General features: G+C 35.9%; 1 protein-coding gene and 1 pseudogene across 1 annotated transcript in view; one reads left to right on the top strand and one right to left on the bottom strand.

Moving 5' to 3' along the window:
• LOC146137387 (uncharacterized) overlaps nt 1-17,371 on the bottom strand; it is a 255,664-nt gene that overhangs the window by 27,663 nt on the left and 210,630 nt on the right. The window lies entirely within an intron of this gene.
• Nucleotides 2,659-13,619, top strand: LOC146137390 (fatty acyl-CoA reductase 1-like; annotated as a pseudogene).

Raw genomic sequence — 17,371 nt, 5'->3', positions numbered from 1 at the left:
AAAAAATTCGTGTCGTCTATTAATAAATTTCATACAAAAACGAAATATGTGCTTTTTCAATTATTATTGCAGATAGTATTTCTTTTTACATTTAATGCCACTTTTCGTTTTGATATGTTAAAAAGAATTTCAAGTTTGCAATATTCCCATATTTTGCGACATTGCTTACGTATTAAAATATGTAATAAATTTTAACACCAACGTTGTCCGATTTACAAACCTTTTTAACGTATTTGTGAAGTGCAATAAAATAAGTTTGACGAATTGACAATGTCTGTTTGATTGCGGCCAAACATTGATATATGTTTTACTTAAATATATAAATCCTGCCTTTTCCCTGATTATAAACAAGAACCGTTCATTTACAGTTTATTTTTTGCGAGCTCTTTCTTTCAAACTAAAGTGGCAAAGTCTTTGTATTCGTGCGTACTCATACACCTGAATGGTCAGTAAAAACTGTAATGTCGTTAATGTTGTTCATTTTATCTCATTGCAAAGTTGCAGAAATAAATAGACAAAACGTTTGAACACCGGCTATATCACAAAACTCCACATTTCTATCGGATTATTAATATATCAAAATAATCTTTCAAAAAATACAGCAATTAAAAATAAAGAATTAGAATATTACAATTCTCAATTCTACACGCTGTTCGTATTTCTCTTGCCTGACAAAATTAAGTAATTGGCTGGACTTTGAATTTAACATGGTTTTACTTATAATATTAAAAAAGGTATGGATTTGCTGACAATTTGACTGCTCAAAAAACAAGAAGTTACCTCGAATTATTCTGGCAAATTCTATTTTCTCTACATGACTCTATAGCAGTGTTTCCTAACCGTTTTAGCGCTCGTACCCTTTGAGCTTTCATGAAATTTTCTCGTACCCCCTGTCTACAATGGTCGACAGAAGTAAATAAAATTGACATAATACGAATTGTAGGCTGTGTAATTATAACTTACGTGTTGAATGCATGCATTGACAATACCTCGCACAATCAGTCAATTGACGAATGGCTATTTTGTTGTTGCTTTTCGTAAATTAACATATTTAATTCTTCATAAATATGCCTTAATAGCGCATAACTTCACACTACATGTCGTACCTCCTGTTTTGGTGCTTCGTACCACCAAGGGGTTCACGTACCCTGGTTAAGAACCCCTGCTTTTTACCGACACAAAATGTCTTGCTTCACCATTTGACCAGCTTTGATTGTTTTTCTACACCTTTAAACGGGGCGGTTAACTTTTTTCTTACAACCAATAAATTTTCGCTCAGACTGCATGGCGCGTGACGTCATACACTTGTCGCGTTACCTTCAGTTCATGTCGCGTGTCGCTATAATAGTTACAAATGTTACCTGGTAGCACAGTAGTGACGTTTTTCTTTGTTTCCACAACATAGCACAATGTGAACCCCGACTATCCAAAAAATGCAGTTGTTTGCTATGCATGTGTGCACATTTAAAACATTTATGCCATATGGTTGTGCATTCTCAGTAGCACCGACCGAACTGTTAAAATAAAATATACACATTTTCTTCTTTTTTTGTGTTCCATCAAACGTTTTACCTGATTTTGCTGCAAAATGCGCCAAGTCTCTCACATAAGATAAACATTTTACAAATTTAAACCCATTTCATATTTTGAAAACCCAACTATTAGCTTAATTTTAGTTTGCACACTAGTTTGTTCGAGAAAAGTACTTTTTATAATTTCCTTGAATTATGACGTCACGTTATGACGTAACTTGTGAGTTCACAGTTAAAACATTAAGGTTGCACCAGGCAAACAAGGATCAATAGATAATTCTAGTCACTTATTAAAATTTTACTTAATAAAGCAAACTGCTGCTTTTAATATTAATCAAATATAAAAAACTTTTAAAGAAATCTAGTTGTCCAAGTCCGACACCAGAGCGCCAACTAGTGGGGTTACGGTTCTGTATCAGCCATAAACGCATTTTAATAACAGCTGACTCTTGATATAAAATATCAACTCCTTAAAGATGAACTTTAGTAAGACTTCGTTTATAATGAAGTTACGTGCTTTTAAACTTACATTCTAGTGGCTTATTAAAATTTTAGCTAATTGTAATACTTATCAAATATAAAAAAAAACTCTCAACAATTCAGTTGTCCAAGTTTTGCACCAGAGTGCCAACTAGTGGAGTTTCAGCTCTGTATCAGCCATATACACATTTAAACAATAGCTTACTCTAACCTGAAACATCAACTGATAAAACAACCTTAGTAAGACTGCGTTTATAATGAAGTTGCTTTTAAACTTACAGGTTTAGAAAGTTTGTGACTTATTCATTGCTTTCGTTTAAAACACTTAAAAATACAAATGAGATTTGTTGTAAATGAAGTTGATTTGAACACATTTGCACAATTACAAGCAACCTATGGAACCAACCATGGGTTTACTACAAACCCCACTTAGAGAAAACATATCCAGGAGTTGTTTTAATGGGCATGAATGATATTTTTTGGCTAGTGACGTATGCAATATTTGTAATTTTGACACAATTAACTTTGTTCTAGTTTATCGTTTTGTAATAATCGCTTTTCTGCGTTACTCGGAATCGCGGCTTGCAATGTAATCGGCCACTTTATAAATCGCGCCGAAGGCTTTATTCTGGTCTATGACGTCACAATGTCAGGTAGCCTGCGTCGCGTGGAGGAAATAAAGAAGCGGGTTGAGGGTGTTCGGGCGGGGGTCAGGTTCCTACCCCTGGTCCTGGTGGGAAACAAATGCGACCTGGAACATTCTAGAAGCGTGGAGCTGGAACAGAAAACCGCCTTAGCCAATCACGTCGGGGTTGTGGGTCACGTGAGTTGTTCGGCTTGTGGTTCGGAGAAAAACGTGACGTTGGCCTTCGACGAAATCTGCCGTAAGATATTTAATAAGAGCTGATAAAAATGCCAAGTTGTACTTCAGTACTTGTCAAAATTTGAGACGATTAAATTTAATTTAACCTGAAAAAAAACTACCTTTTACAATTTTCCTCTTCTGTTTTGGCGGCTTCATTATTTCGGCCGCGTTTGTGTCTTATATAAAGCGACATGACTTGATAAAAAGGGAGCCGGCTGCTTTAGAAGCGGCCATTTAAGCTGACCGATTTATGTTGAGCAAAACGAATTAAAGGCGCCGAAGCAAACGCAATCAGTTTGGTGCAGAATGAGCCGTAAGCAATCACACGAGAAAAGTAAAATAAATATAAACTACTGCAGTGGTCAAGCTAACAAAATCCCACATCGGTTTAAAAACACTGATTGAAACTAAAATGTGTTCCCCAGTCTCCACAAATGTTTAATAACCTGGACAGTTTACTTGCTGTTTTTTTTTAATTGTTTCAAAACAATGGCAATTATTACCAGCTGGTTGTTTCTGATGATTTACTGACTTTTAGTTGTTGAGTTTTGTTACCATTGTCATTTCGGCGAAATCATTTTTTTTATTTTATTTTTTATTTTTAAAAACACGTTTACCACAATTTTCTTTCGCATATCGCACATTAGCGCCAAAGAAAGGCAAAATAAACAACTTTCCGAACCGAGGAATATATCTAAATTCTAACACAATATAACAGGGACATACCTTAACATTAATCCGCTTTCATTTTTATGCAGAACTTCAGGTATTTTTAACGAAATGGGTTTTCGTAGAACACTCGTTTTACTGCCATATACGGCCTATTGTGATTGCCAAGCGTACATTGGCGAGAAAGTAACGCAAAACAAAACAACTTTCCAAACCGAGGAATTTTATTAAATTTTAACACAACAGAGCAGACACAGGTCTTAACTCAAATCCACTTTCAGTTTTATTCAGCGCTTCAGGTATTTTCAACGAAATGGGTTTTTGTATAACATTCGTTTTACTGCCATATACGGCCTCGTGCGCTCGCTCACTCACGCTTCAAGTGACCGCTTTTTTTCAGGTGATTTCTTATGGCGGTGCCGCCGGGTGGCGACAAAGCGCGCAACGAGTTCGGCCGATGCTGGTGCCCTTAAGACACTGCTGTTTAATGAATTGACTTGACTTAAGCATGCAGCTCATTCCAGTATTGTTTGGGAGTCGCTGGCAATAACATAAAAAGTTTTTTCGAGTAAAATTACTTGCAGAGAGAACATTTTGGAAAGCCCTGATTAAAATCATGCTGAGGATCTTCTTACGAAATTCGTTCGATCCAATAAAAACGTTAAAGAAACTAAGTTATACCTGATTGCCACCACTGTATCCGCTAAACGCACTTTTTTTACAAATGTAAAAGTGTTTTTACAGACTTTCAACACCAATCGTTTTCTGGAGCCCACGCGATCAATAGTTTGCAAGGATATTTAAACATAATACCTTAGTACCCAATGCTCTTGCAGTTTGATTTGTTCATTCCAAAAAAATTGATGAAATTCATCTAGTTCATCGTTTTTGCGAGCTAATAAAATCACTAAATGTTTGGAGGGTTTTAAAAGCGTCGCACACTTAACTGGGGCACAGTATGCTAAATCAATCTTGTACATTTAAAATACACTATAGTGTTAAAAGATATATCTCTCTGCTTAATCTTCCGGTCTTACCTACATATACAACAATTTAAACAATAGCTTTTCTAAAATAGTGTAAAACGAAGTGTTCAATAGGAATGTAATTTCATTGCAACTTTTTACACCTTTACCTTTATCCATTATTATTTTGAAATCGTTAGACAAGTCTTCTTCAACGGTAACTAATTCATTTTTTTTTCTAAGGTAATTCTGGACTTCCTCATGTAAGCTTTTGATTCTGTTAAAATACATAAAATATACAAGCTGTACCTGGAGACATCATTATACTGGCTAGCATGTCCTTTAGATTTGTATGAGTTTGCTTAAAACGGTGTTCTGGTTTTATTTTGCAGCTTGTACCTAGCATCTTTTAAATTTATGGTGCTCTGCACCCTTGATGGAAGATTGTGACCATACTGGACACGCTGGACTGGTGTCTTTCCAACTTTTTTCTCATACCGCTCCCTGCGTTGTTTTCTTAGTATAAATTTGGAATCAACCTCCTTGCAAGTTGAACACTGGTCCACACCTTGTACAAAAACCTTGCATGCAGAAGATCTAATGGAACATCAGTCCGTTGGTTCTTTACATGTAATAATAATTGAATAATTACAAAAGTTGCTTACCGTTTAGCAATTATTGAAACTTCTGGTGACAATTTCGGTCCACATGGGTTGGCCGCCACTGTTATATAGGGGGCAGTAATATCAGACTCAAGAGTGACACCTTTACATATTTTGTACTCCGAAACAGAGTAAAAAAAAAAACTTGTTTACTTGATATCATATCAGATGAATGAAAGTGACTAGAACAAATCCTTACAGCATCTCGTTTATATAAACCCAAGATATGGCAGTCGTTCCGAAATCCTAATAGAATCTTTTCCAGGTTAGTAGCCCATTCAACTTGATCATTTTTACAAAACTTTTTGCAAGGAACATGAAATAGAGACACAAGAGGTGCTCTATTGTCACAGTTTGGCAGACAGCACATTTGTGACATAATTTTTCAATGGGGTATAAATACAATTGGGAAGATTTAAGTATTTCTATCATAAAGAGTAACATTAGGATATAGTCTACTGATACATACTATTGGTACAACAGCGTTTATTCAGGAACTATTTTACAGGCCAAGACAAAATTTTGATTAGGTAGTCAACTTAGAGCCTGTGAGGGATTTCCACAATAAACTATTTACATAAATTGGAATTAAAATAGTTTCTTGAGAAAAAAATTGGGCCCTGGTCTAGAATCCTACCAATTTTTTTACAGTAACGAAACGAATTGTGCAATAAAAATTGCAACAAAAATAAATATGGGAGAATAAATAAAATAAAAAAACACCCACCAAAACGCTCACCCTTACCCAAAGAGCAATATCAACCCTAGACAAAATTGTGGCAGGATTCTTCTTTGAATATTTTAATTTTGGCTCGCTTCGTTGTGGTACGATTTTGGTCTAGAAGCGTTAAAACTGTTATTAAAGCAAAGCACAATATTTTGATCAGGGTGTTGGTTAGTGTTTGGTTGATGGCGTATCAAGTATTATTGATATTCATTAACAATATTGCTGATTAACCTACCAAAGCCCAAACGCTAACCCGTACCACACCCTAACCCAAATAATGTTCGTTGTGGCAGTATTATATACCGCGGCTAAATGACTTAGCCTGAACTCAAATCATAGTTGAAAAGCCATGCCAATCTGTTCAACACTTTTTTTGCGATCCTAGGCAAAAAGGTGCTTAACCCTGTACCAATCAGAGGCTGTTGATGGCACAAACAGAACTACGAGTAAACGAGTCTATTCTAAACTTTGTTGTTTCTTCATATGCACCAGAGCGTGACAGACGACCAAACAAATTCGCCATTTTCCCCAACTTTCCTCTCATTGGTTTAAATCTCTTTGAGTCATTTGACGTTTAAACCTTTTACCCTTCCAGGCTTTCGACGTTCTTCGTGAGCTGCAGCCGAATTTTGCGTCGAAGCTCGAATTTGTTTCGTGCGACCTTGGCGCTGAAGATCTTGGCTTGGATCAAGCTTCGAGGGAGATTCTACAGAAGAAGTGCCAGGTTTTCATCCACTGCGCTGCAACACTCAAGTTCAACGAACACCTAAAGTAAGGGCACTTAACTATACCAAACGTCTTAGGATTTCCGATACTTTGTATTTAATTACGATCTACTGTTGTTATTTGATATGTTCGGCAAAAGTATTACGCTTTCAAAATAATCGGCGCTCTTTCACTATTGTACGTGAAAAGTTATGCAAAAAAAAAATAATAATAATACCGCATACCACAAGGCATATTGTTTGGGTTAGGGTGCGGGTTAGCGTTTGGGTGAGGTGGGTCAAGTAATATTATGTTTATTATTAATAATAACTTGACCCACCCTCAACCAAAAGCTAACCTGCACCCTAACCCAAACAATATGTGTTGTGGTATGCGGCATTTAAAGAAAAAAAAATTTTTATTAATTTTTACGTACAATGGTAAAAGAGCGCCAAATAATCAAGCTACTGGGCGCTGGTCTAGGATCCCACAACGAACATTATTTGAGTTAGGGTCGGTGCAGCTCATTGTTGTAAACAAGTCATTTTAAATTGACTTAAGTCCCAGTCAAGTCATTTGTAAAACAACTTAAGTCCAAGTCAAGTCATAATTAGAGCAAGTCAACACTTCAAGTCATGTCCTTTTTTAAATTTGTATGATTATGAGCGATAACTGAACTAAAAAATAAGAAAAAACGCAACATATTGCAAGCAATTTGTTTTATGTGCTAAAATTTGGATAAATAGCTCAATTTTATAAAAAATACTTGAAAAAAATGCTTCATTTTAACCGAAGTCATTAGTCCAAAAGACTTAAGTCAAGTCAAGTCACTGCACCCTAACCCAAATATTTTGCGTTGCTTTAATTGTTTGAACGCTGTGGTAGGATTGTAGACCAGCGCATACATCTGATTCTTAAGTGTGCATAGGCGCCCCTAAAGGGTTGCCCCGTCTGGAAAAAAAAATGCGATTATTATTATTGTTTATAATTTTATTGCTTCATATGTTGTAACTCAGATTTACTAAGTTACTAATGCAATGATATTGATTTGTATATAAATGTCTATTTAAATAAAATCGTTCGTATATTTTAATAGTTACTGAAGTTAAATTTATGATTCATATTGCCCCGCATGCTTGTTTAGTGTTCATTACATGATGGTGCAAAGCATACCCCGAATTTGTTTTTATCTTTGCTTAATAACCACTGGTTTATTTATTAATTTCTATAGGTTGGCCTTCAAAATAAACTTCCAGTGTGTGAGGAGGCTTCTCAAAATCTTTCGACCGCAACGAAACAACCTCCAAGCATTCGTTCACATCTCCACAGGTGTGTTTTAGCAATATGCAGTGTTACACAAAAAAATTTAAGTTTTCTTTTTATCAAAAGATCAATCTTTTTAGATCATGCTGTTTTTTAAATGCCATATGCGTTTGACTTTGTAAATCTGTGGTATATAGTATACCGCACACTAGGCCAGGGGTCACCAAATAGTTTTCTTGAAATACAGTTGGGATGTACGAGCACAGGCCGGGTGTAATTTTTTTGTCAAATTTTATTAACTTGATTATTAATTTATCGGTGAACGAAGGAAAATTAAATAATCATGTAGTGAGCCAAAAATGTTGTACAATGATAAATTTCATTCACTACTGACAAGACTTTAAAAACAGCTATTCAAAAAAAAATGTACCGCGAATAAATGATCAAAGATAGACGATTTATATATTTCATAGAACTATTCCAGGACATTTATCTGTTAAAATTGTTGTTTTTAGTGCATGATGTGGCATGAAATGTTTTAGTTTTTTACTGTGCCGCAAGCTAAAAAGTTTAGGAACTACTGATTTAACTATCCCGCCATTCATGGAAATTTGTACCGAGAAATTGTAATTTAAATCTTTATCTTTCGTATACATTTTTGTTTACAAATAAGGTTAAATATATTTAATTAAAAAGCCTGAAAATTGTTTTGACGTTGTAACTACCTTATAAACTGCCATTATCATACAATTTTTTTGTGTAAACTATATATATTTTAAACTATAACTTTTTTAACTATACATTTAATATAAACCATTGAATCGCTTAATATATAAAGAATATTGCAAAAAGCAGTAGAAGGTAGTTGAATTTACATCATTTTTGTCCAGCATATGTCCATTGCAACCGACAAGAGACCGATGAAAAGCTTTACGATGTTGGAATCGATTACCTTGACCTCGAGGGCTCCCTCCGGTGGATGGACGATGACCTTATCACCAAGGTCACGCCGCAACTTCTTGGCAAGAGGTAAGTTCAGCTTGAAATAGTAGTTATTTTGTTTAACCTGAAAGTGGCCTAGAAGTGCTCCGCAACCTTTTTCACTTGCGGCACACCAAGAGAACTAAATGCTAAATACACACGAAGTAAATGTCTACAGGGTTCACTGGGATTTTTTTATTAAATTAGTTTTTTTTTTGTGTTATGACGTTATATTATGACATAACTTGAAAAATGTTAAGCCCCCAGTTGACAAAAATGCTGAATCCGCCTCTAAACAAGGAATGTACAAACCTTTCAATAAACAAATTACACATATCAAGTCACACAAATACAACATTTTTGTAAAATAACTAAGCCAAAAGTTCTCAAAAAAGAATAATTTTGTATCAAAATTCCTCTTGTGACTTTTAAACAACATGCTGCGTTTCGGTTTTATAGACCGTACACATACACGGTGACAAAGGCTTCTGGTGTAATAGAATTACTGGTTTAAAGTTGTACATAAACGTTGCGTTTTGGTTTCAGACCGAACACTTACACGCTGACGAAGGCGCTTGCTGAGGACGTCGTTGCTAGAGAAGGATCTCATCTTCCAATCTGCATCGTCAGGCCCAGCATGATAATACCAGCTTACAAAGAACCTTTGCCAGTAAGTTTCTAGTTTAAGTATAAGTTAAATCTTTTTTCAGTGCAGAAATAACACAAATAGTTCTAGCCTGACCCTTTGTTTGCACAAAAATCCTATTGGATTGACTGAATCGGTTAGTCCAGTGGTTCCCAACGTTTTATGATTTACAAAGAAACTATAAAATACCGACTTGAATTTCTGTTGAGTGGATTTCTGTAGTGTCACTAAAAACAGAATTGGGGCATCGCATTCAACTCTATGCATGTAGAAAAATATAATTTGATTTATTGTACCCAAATCATACACAAAGTTGTATTAGGAGGCTTTCAAATAGACAAAAAACTATGTTCTTAAAAAATTTCAACTACAAGCTTTGAAATTGCACCCCAAAACCACTGGGTTACTTAAGGCTACCAGTGTACTGCTTAATAGTGTTTCAAATTTCACTGCATTATAGTCTTTGATATAAAAAATTGCTGCTTTTTCTCCAGGGTTGGTGTACAAACGTGTGGACCCACCGCTTTCATAATAGCGTACGCCAAGGGTGTGCTTCGTTCTGTGATTGTCGACCACTCCATAACCTGTGACCTCATACCGGTCGACTTTGTTGTCAACGGCGTGATTTGCGCAGCGATGAAGACCGCTTGTGACTCAGCAGAAAGAAGGTTCTCGCTCGGCTACGAGAGTGACAGTGCAGTTTCATCGCTTGGGGAAATTGGCTTACAAGGTTGTAAATACAGATAGATTACCAAAAAGTTGGCGTTTTTGTTCATATCCGCTGGTGTTGTAGTTAGATGGAGAATGAATATCAAAGCCCATTCAGAAGTAGGTTGCATTTTGTCATCTGACCATGTGAAAATCAACAAAGAATTTTTTTAAATTTCCACAAAATGCTACTTACTTATACATGTTCCTTGATATTCATTCTACAATTTACTTCGTTTTAAATTGTACAAAACTATTTTAAGCTTGAAAAAAAAATCCTGTATCTAGCCAGTGTTTGAATTTATTACCACTAATTTTGAATTCATTTGATAAATAAACCCCTGTTCGAAAACATGTAAATTTTTTTTACTTCATTGTTGTTGTGTTCTTTTTGTATTTTGAGTCCTGTATAAAAAATCTGTTCCAAAACTGCATTTTTACTCTAGTTTAGTCATTCTAAATTACCAAGAGGTTTTTGAGTTGTCTACTATGAAGAACTAATTCCACCTATATTTATTGAATAGTTTGATCAATTTAAAACTTAACCAGTTAAACATGAATTTCCAGGGGATTCATCTTCGGACAATGAAAGCATCAGTTCCTTCACGTGCGACCGAATTCCAAGGGTCAATGGATCACTTCCCATCTACCACGTCAACTCTGGCATCAAAAATGGCCTTGCTATGGACCGCTTGAGTAAGAATGGACAACTTTAACTAAAAGTGTTACATCAGTAAATGTAGGTTTTAGTGTTTCTTAACCAATGGGAAAAATTGTGTTGCCATGTTGATTTTGTTGGGTTCCAGGCTGCAGCAATTTACATATCTAAAATTGTTCAGTTAAGTTGGGCAAAGTTTTGCCGAAGGGAAAATTTTAGTCTTAGTTTAGCGTAGTCTTACTCGAGTCAGGAGTCCGACTTTTACCAAATGTCCTGTTTCTGCGATTCCCCAGTCCGGATCCGACTCTACAGCCTGTATTTCACACATTTATTAAACGAAAATTAGGTAGATATGTTTAACATACCACTCGTAGTGTGTCATATAATTCATTAACCTATAAGGATAATCTAACTTCTAACTTAAGCCCCGTGTTCTCTACTCCAGCGAAATAAACCGACTCTGTTGAGTCCCGACTCCACAGCCCTGGCTTAAATTCATCGTTTACAATTTTTATTTTTGTTTTCAGTTTCGCTTGCAAAGAACAATGTGGCAGAGAATCCAAGCGACCCATTCCGTGCACCTTGGGTGTTATGCACCAATAACAGGTGAAATAGATTCTTTAGTTTTGCTTTTGTGATTGTCACATTTTATCAAAAATTGTTTTATATAGTTTTCCAAAAAAGAGTTTCTTGTGCGAAAGTTATTAAATACAATTTTTTTATATAGTACCACCTGATCACTCTATTTAACATGAAGAGATATAGTTTTCATTATTGCAACGCTTTCGGCAAAGGCGTGTTCATGGATTTAAACATTTTATTTATTTATATGCAGAAAGCTGTACGAGCTCACCACCTTTTATTCGCAAACTATTCCTGCCCATGCGATGGATACCGGTCTGGCTCTTATGAGCAAAAAACAAAAGTCAGCAGCACGAATGTCGATCAACTGCGTTCCTCACTGAATGCTGAAGATCAAAAGGTGAAATATTACAAGATCTTCTAGTTCAGAGCATCTAATCATAGGGTTAAATTTGTGTGTTGCACGTTTGTCACAAATTATTTGAATCTTTAAAAGCGTTTAAATGCCTTTGAATTGATTTGCGTATTGAAAAGTCTTGTAGAACGCAAACTGAATATGTAAAAAAGAAGTATCTCCTCGCCCTAATACAGGTTAATGACGACAAGGACTTCAAGTGGATGGTGGGAACTTACTATAGACTTTTGTCTGAGTCAAAATCAGTCATTTATAAGTTCTAGACTAGTTATTAATAGAGAAATATATTTCGCCAAACTGGCATCATCAGTCTCTGAAAGAAGCCCTATATTTTGTGGAACCTTATTTTTTCAACGTTTTTTGAACAGTCTTTGAATTAATTTTATGCTCAGTATAAGTTATGTGTTCAGAAAGTGCTGTTAAAAAACAATGACATTAACTGACGATGATACAAGTGTGAATCGAAACGTCTTAATCAAGATGATGTGGATTTACTCGAACTTTTTGGCTTTAAAACTCATTATCAAGCTATTTGTTAATTGTTTCTCAGGCTTACAACCTTGATTGTGGGGTTTATCAGTGGGAAGATTACTTCACAACTTACATCGCCGGCTGCAACCAGTTCATTCTAAAGCAGAAGAACAACGATCTACAGTCGAAACAAAAACTAACCAAGTAAGGAACTTTATGCTTGTGGAACTTTTGTTTAAAACCAGAAATTCTGATCTTATAAATACTTTCATATTTATTTGTGACATGACACTGTAAACGTAAAACAATGCATTTTTCTAAAGAAGTAGTGACTTCATTATACACATTTTCCACCAAAATATCGAAATCCCTAGAACAGTGGTCGGCAAACTATGGGCCGCGGCCCAGATGTCTGCCGCGAGTTACTTTTGAGCAGCTGAGTGATATCATGTAGTTGTGGGCCGCGTGATAGCTGTACATTCATTGCACTTTATTGTAAATATTGGTGTGGCATAAAATTTTTAATTTGGCCCAGTTTGAAAAGACCCACGTGCCCAATGTGGTCCTAAAAGCCTGTCGAAATATATTTTTTGTCAACTTTAACTATGTGTAATTGAAAAATTTTTCTCGCTATGCGCGTATATTCTTCGTTGTATAGTATGTTTTATAATATGGTATGGCAGAGTTTTGGGCATAAAGGCGCCGTGTTATATTTCACCTAAAAATCAAATATTCAGAATCCGTCACTGCTTCCTAGTGATTTTAGTGGGCCTACAATAGCTCGGAGCAAAATACTTTGGGCCGCGACAAAAAAGTTTGCTGACCACTGCCCTAGAATTCGTAGTGGTTTCATTAGATCACACTTTTTTCGCCAAAATATTGAAATCCCTAGAATCTGCCTTCATATTTGTTCATATCCTAGTTTCGCCGATTCATCACCGAATTTCCTTTTTATCTAAAACTCTATTGGATGGTTGGGCCCGTTTTTTTTATGTTTTTACTTTTGGTTGTCCGATAATATCAGATTTATCGTATCGCTACTGGTCCGATACTGACGTAGTATCGGCGCCAAAATGTGTGCATTTAAGCTTTGTTTTGTGGTCTTATTAGAAAGTATTACACAAAAAGTTAAAATAAACAAAGTTTATATATGCGTTTTATTTTAAAATGTGATTAGATGGCTAAGCCCGTTTCAACCTTGTGTTTAATTTGTTCAGATTGCGTTTGGTTGAGAAGTGCTTCTACTCGGGAGCTGCCTTAGGAGTTTGCGGACTCGCCGTTGCAAGCTGATTGACGAGTTCGCTCTGGCAACTCACCGAGTTCATCGGCGACTCACTCGCCCTTCTATAACTTCACAAGTATTCTCTTTGCGTTCGATTTTATCGCGAAATGATTCATTGTGTTTTACATAAGCCACGACTTGCAAAAACCTAAAGTGGGTTTTACCTTTATGGCATGCAAAAACCTAAATCCACGACAAACTGTATCCAAATGTCTCAATATTAATAATTTTTCATGGATAGTGCGTATTTAAGTTTAAAACGATTGTGTCTATGCATATTGGTAATACAAATAATTTCTTTTCCAATATTACAAAAAGTTTCGAGGCTCACTTGACATTCTCTCGGGGCTTACAAAGAAGCATTGAGCGGTTTTATTTTGCCGCGTGTAAAGATAGCTTTCGTTTGGTTCGAATCTCATCGCAATAGAGCTCTCTTTGTATTCTGGGCTTACATAGCTATGCAGAAGGTATATTGTACAGGAAGAACAAATATTTCAGTGTTGTCATGCATTTGTGCAAATGCTAACTTTTCCATTTTTACTGTGTAATTATTTCTTCGTTATTGTTCTGTTTCAAAGCTTACACTTTACTTTATACTTGTTCTTTAATGTTAACAAATGAAGGTAACTGTAAAAATCGCAAAGATTTCAATACTGTGTAGAAACGCATCGTATTTGTAAATACAGCCGTTTTGTTGTAGCTATGTTTTATGGTTTAGTTATTCTTCATATTTTACTGGAATAAAAAAGCTAAAGTATTTTGACAAAAAACTGTATGTTTTGTCTTTAGTGGAACTATTATCAATGCAAAATATTCGCGAATCTCAAAATTAAGCTTCTTGTATATCTCTTGGCCCGCTTTATTAAAGTTGCTTTAGACCAAAGGCATCGTTACTCTCATCACCTCATATAAATGCTTTTGGCAACTTAAAAGATATAAAAGCAATTTTTCGCTTCGTGCTACAGCTTTGTAACATAACTTTTGTATTAAAAGCACCACTTCTTCAACCTGGAAATAAACCAACTGTTTGGTTTTCATAAGGTTAGTTGTGCAGCTGTGTGACGTCATATTCGAAACAATTCATTGCCCCCCAAACAAACATCCTAGATCCCCGCCTGGTAGCCTTGGCGTACATTTAAGTTACTGTCTTGTTTTTTTACCGGTGCGTTTTTCCGGCAGTGTACATCGCATAGTGGCTTTTAGTTTTGCTGCGTACCGCCGGGTTTCACAGCAAGCCATTCTGATCCAATCAACACAGGGGTTCCCAACCTGTGGTACGTGAACCACTAGTCGTACGCGTAGGTTTTTCAGGTGGTACTCGAGTAGCTTCCGTTTTATTCACAAAACCCTGGATTCACAACTTTATATTTTGTTTTCTTGTTTTATTTAAATAAAAAAAATTACCCGAAGCCCATTCTTATTGTTACGTAGCTGTTCCTGTTGTTTCGAAACAACGCAATCTTCAAAATACACGCCGTGTCAATTGTTGACAAGGAGCACAGTTGCTTTGTAAAGTGTACAATGCTGTGAGACTGTGGGCGTTAATTATGCCAAATGATTGCTGTTGATAGATATAATCGACTGTTTTAAAGCTTAAGTCCTAAGCTACAAATAGCGTTGAATAATGCTAGTTGTAAGCTAAAAATAGATCAAAATATGATTCAATTAAATTGTTTTTGTGCTAAAGTGGTACGCGTGACAGTACAGAGCGTCCAAGTGGTACGAGATCGTAACAAGGTTGGGAATCCCTGAATTAAAACAAGACCAAAGTAACAAATTGAAAAACCTAGCTTCCAGTGACACTCGATTTTATGTTAAAGGCAAAGTTATTGTGGCAGATAGAGAATACAACTCACGGCAATTGCAATATTATTACATTTGAGGTAATTTTGATAAACTTGCGCATAAAACTCAAAATTTCTCGCGTTTGATTGGCATTTACGATATTACGTAGCACTGGGCAAGGTTTGTTGAGAAACTCCGAAATAACACAATCAGGATAAAAATGCTGGATTTTCAGGACACCTCTATAAGGGCCTGCTTGTACCCAGTGGCGTATAGCCAGAGTATTTTGCGCCCGGGGGCAAACTATAAAATTGGCGGCCCCTCCTTCATGTTTAATCACATTTTCTATTACATTACCATAATAAACCTTACTTTATACGGCAAAACAATTCCAATTTTAATAGAACATTGTATTTAAAGAAGAAGCAGCCTCATTTTGGCATTTGTTAGCCTTATTTTGACGCCCGGGGACATATATACCCTTCCGCCCCCTACGCCTTTGGTTGCACCCCCTAACCCGAGCAGTGATGAAAGTCGGAACTGCGTTAGTAAGAAAATTTTTATCACGCTATCCCACCATCTGCCTGAATATTCTAAACTAGGTCTGCGTTGCATATTTGTGCACTGCATCGAACCACAACGTCCAGTTTTCGAACGTTGCTTGTTTTAGACGTCCTGTTCTTACGTCATCTCGAAAACTTCCATGCATTTTAAGTTATATTACTTTTGGCCTTGCACAGGAGACGTTTAAATCACAGTCTCTCAAATTTCTATTTTGAGTTTTGTAATAATTGCTATTATACTTTCCTGTCCTTCTTGGAGCAGCGGCTTGCAATGCAATCGTTTTGTGCCTTATATGAAACCGCAAGACCTGGTGAAAAAAACGGCTGATTTGAAAGCGGCCATTTAAACTGGCCGATTTGTGTTGAGCAAAACGAATTAAAGGCGCCGAAGCAAACGCAATCAGTTTAGTGCAGAATGAGCCGTAAGCAATCACACGAGAAAAGCATTTGATCATCAGTTGAGCTAGTTGTGTTGTGTTGTAGTTGACCTCTGTGTTAAGTTTGTTGCTGATGAAAGCTGCAAGTCTACTTTGATAAGGTAAGTTAAGAGTTTTATTTTGTTTGTTTATCACTTATAACTTAGTTTAAGACTAAAGCAACCGAACTATGTTTTTCTTTTTTTGCTTACTATTACTGTAATGTTTTTTTTGTTATTAAGAGGAAAATTTAAATGTGTATTTCAAGCAAAACATCGAGCAGTTATTGAAATGTAAAGAAAGAGTAAAAGGTTGGGGTTTTATTCCACATTTAAATTACCTTTATTTAACTCATATTGACATTATTCGCATTACAGCCAACCATTGTTTAACTTCCATTTATTCGGGCGAAAAATCACTCAAAAATCGAAAGCAGAAAGTTTACAGCACGAATAAAAGTAAAATACTGCTGTTCAATGTTTGTTATTTAAAAATATTTCATTGAAATTAGTTTGGTGTTGACTCAATTCATTGTTAATTGCGATGGTTTTGAAGGGTTTGAAACATTGAAAGTTGACTTTAGGTGAGTTGGGTTTTTTATTTACACATCCTTGCAAGGAAAGTGATACCACCTTGTAAAGTGCCAGTGCCACAACTTTATATGTGGCGGCCTTACAAATAAAACGCTGTCTGAAAACTAAGTGGCTGTGAAAAACTAATCGAAATTACACAACAAGGCAACAGGTAAGAACCATTATACTATCAGTTATATAATTGGTGGTTTGCATTCAAGTCTAGCATGCTTGCCGGCATTACAGTTTGTTATACAAATGTGCTATTTTCAAAACTACGAAAACTGCACGCCACGCTTTAGAATTCCTCGATGCAAACAGTTTTAGAAGCACCGTTTAACGCAGAGTGGTTGAAACTAAGGCACGTGGACCAATTGTTGCACGGCGCAAAATCGTTATCTGTGGAAAATTATTTAATTTAGTG

The sequence above is a fragment of the Ascidiella aspersa genome, chromosome 7 (genome assembly GCF_963924565.1).
Source record: "Ascidiella aspersa chromosome 7, kaAscAspe10.2, whole genome shotgun sequence".
Lineage (NCBI taxonomy): Eukaryota > Metazoa > Chordata > Ascidiacea > Phlebobranchia > Ascidiidae > Ascidiella > Ascidiella aspersa.
Note: the sequence above shows the minus strand (reverse complement) of the source record. Positions and strands in the feature narration are given on the sequence as shown.